Consider the following 3,426-nt stretch of genomic DNA (forward strand, 5'->3'; position numbering starts at 1 on the left):
GACTTTTAAAATGAACTTTTCAAAGCGCTAAAAACTGGTAAAAACCATTTATTGGTACGACCTTAGTTCCAAAGATAGATCATAGCATAAGGTAACATATTGATGATTTGGTAGCATTACGTTCTGCAAGAAACTTAAATGTGTGTGATAACACATTGGTTTATGTTATCTCCTCCAAGCAAAATCTGTTACCAGGTCTTAGCGTGTTTTCGCATACTCATTTTATGAAATAATAACTATTTCATGTTCTAAAAAAAAGTTCTATATGTACTTATTTGGTTTTTGCGTAGAAGAGTATCCGTAAATTATTTATTTTAGGCCACGCTAAATATATAAAACATCTTTATCATTTTTTACCTGAAGATATTCGTATTAATAAACTGCAATTAATGTACTGCCATAAAACTGCACAGCGACTTAGTAGGTTTTACTTGTAACATTATTCCATCATTAACATATTATTGTTTAAGCAAGAACCAGGTAAGTGTAACTTAGTAGGTTTTGCATGTTCCTGTTATTCCAGTCATAAAATGTAATTGTTCAGGTAGAATCAGTTAAATGCGCTTACCAGCTTCGCTCCGTGGCTTACTTCACTCAGTTGCCACTCGTGCGCCGATAACATGACGTGACGGTCGATATTTGAAAATGTAAGCATAAATATCGTTTATAACCAAATCATGCAATAGATCCAGGCTATATCTAATAGACGATAAAAACAAGATTAAAAAGAAATAGTCGCGTACATAATAGGTATTGGCTGTAAAAATACTGGTTTGTGTATATCCCACAGGAAAGCATTTATGGCTGCGTATCTATTTGATTTAGCTTTACATAAGATATAATTTACTCCAACCACAAAATAACAGGAAACACTTATTAGTTTTTTGAGTTTACATGACTTACTGAAAATCTACCGAAGTATAAGCGGTTTAACCTGTAAAAAAATTTGGAACTTGTTAAAGGCTCCTTAGTTTCACTGAATATTACTGAATTACCGTGTTTTTTTATTCAAAGAAAATAGTTTTTCTAAGATTAGGATTCACGTAATAATAATGTTGTTGGTGTTTGAATAAATAAAAAACTGAAATTTAATCACTGTATTAAAAATGACACAAAAAATATTCCTGAACCAATATTTAAAAAAAATGTTAATAGTCGTCTTCATCGCTGCTGGATTCTGATGCTGCTACATCTGGAACTAGGTCCACACACATTTATCGCAGTCAAGCGAGCGAAAACCAACCATGATACTCTTCAGGAATGACACCTTTATTGCAAAGACGAGGAAATCCCTTTTTTTGCTGCAGAAATCGCCAGGGTTTCTTATCTGCATTTTTCTAAACGATGAGTAAAGAATGCTTCAGGAGTCGGTGGTGGTTCAAGCGAGGTGGGATTCGACTTGTTGCGTTGTTTTCTTATGCTGTATCGAAGGGCCTGATTGAGGTGTCACCATGTTTGCACAGATGTTGGCGCAGCCGTGTGAACAAGTTGAGGTAATCTTTAGATGCGTCGTAATTGAAGTATATTTTGAGCTGCCTTGACGTATTTAATTTTTTAAATTTAGCCACAGGGCGTTGTTCCCATTGCAGTCTTTTGTTTTATTTTTTTAATGTATGCTCAGCTAGTTGTTTTAGGTCGTAAAACTAGTTGTAGTTAAATTCTTTAACATGGCAAGATCTTTTTACACCTTTTTTTTGTCAGTTTTGTAGGTTCCTTTCCATCTAGCACTCTTGAAATATTATCCAATCCGTTATTGAGAAGACATCTTTATTCTTCTTCGCACTTCAATGCTGCTGTGCATTGACGGCTTCCATGTATGAATGCCAATGGCCAGACTCCAGAAATTTCTGTTCAATGACCTCCAGATGGTCTACTTCGTTAACAGCCCATAGTAAAATAGCTTTAACGTTGTTCCGATTTTGACCACCGCAGATTTCGGAGAACAAGGAAGCAAATACCATGTTCAAAGAAATTGCTAATACAAACAATTTCACCGTACTTTACCCAACAATGCCTTTTGCTTTTGTTGTTCCAAGATACATGGCAAAAAGGAAAGCGCCGAGATTGGTACAATTTTGATCCATTACTTGTCAAATTTTATTTCAAAGACCGTAACAAGTATATTCTTGTTCTCCGATACCTGCGGTGGTCAAATCGGAACCAAAACGTTACAGCTATTTTACTATGGGCTGTAACGAAATAGACCATCTGGAGGTCATTGAACAGAAATTTCTGAGTCTGGCCATTCATACATGGAAGCCGATTCCATGCACACCAGCAGATGTCTTCTCAATAACGGATTGGATATATATTTACAAGAGTGCTAGATGGAGAGGAATCTACAAAACTGTCAAAAAAAAATGGTGTAAAAAGATCGTCCATGTTAGAGAATTTAACTACAACGAGTTTTACGACCTAAAACGACTAGCTGAACATATATTAAAAAATAAAACAAAAGACTGTAATGGGAACAATACCCTGTGCTAAAGATTAAAAAAAATAAAATACGTCAAAGGCAGCTCAAAATATAACTTCATTACGACGCATCTAAAGATTACCTCAACTTATTCACACGGGCTGCGCCAACATCTCGCAAATGGTGACACCTCAATCAGCCCTCCATACTGCACAAGAAACCAACGCAACAAGTCAAATCCCCACCTCCGTAAAACCAACCACCGACTCCTGAAGCATTCTATACTCATCGTTTAGAAAAAATGTATAAGAAACCTTGGCGATTTCTGCAGCAAAGAAAAGGGGTTACTCGGTCTTTGCAATAAGGTGTCATTCCCGAAGAGTATCATGGTTGGTTTCGCTCGCTTGACTGCGATAATGGATGTTGTGGACCGAGTTCCATATGTAGCAGCATCAGAATCCAGCAGCGATGAAGACTACTATTAACATTTTTTTTTTTAATATTGGTTAAGGAATGTTTTTTGTATCATTTTAATACAGTGATTAAATTTCAATTTTTTATTTATTTCAAACACAACAAAATTATTATTACGTGAATCCTAATCTTAGAAAACTATTTTCTTTGATAAAAAACACGGTAATCAGTAAATATTCAGTGAAACTAAGGAGCCTAACAAGAAGTCCAAATTTTTTTACAGGTAAAACCGCTTATACTTCGGTAGATTTTCAGTAAAGTCGTGTGAACTCAGAAACTATTTAAGTGTTTCCTGTTATTTTGTGGTTTGGAGGTAATTAATATCTTATGTAAAAGCTAAAATCAAATAGATACGCAAGCCATAATGCTTTTCTTTGGGATATTACACAAATCAGTATTTTTACAGCAATACCTATTATGTACGCGACTATTTCTTTTTAATCTTGTTTTTATCGTCTATTTGATATAGTCTGGATCTTTTGCATGACTTTGTAATAAACGATATAAAATTATGCCTAGGGATTTATAAATGCTGT

The sequence above is a fragment of the Choristoneura fumiferana genome, chromosome 9 (genome assembly GCF_025370935.1).
Source record: "Choristoneura fumiferana chromosome 9, NRCan_CFum_1, whole genome shotgun sequence".
In the NCBI taxonomy this organism is placed as follows: Eukaryota; Metazoa; Arthropoda; class Insecta; order Lepidoptera; family Tortricidae; genus Choristoneura; species Choristoneura fumiferana.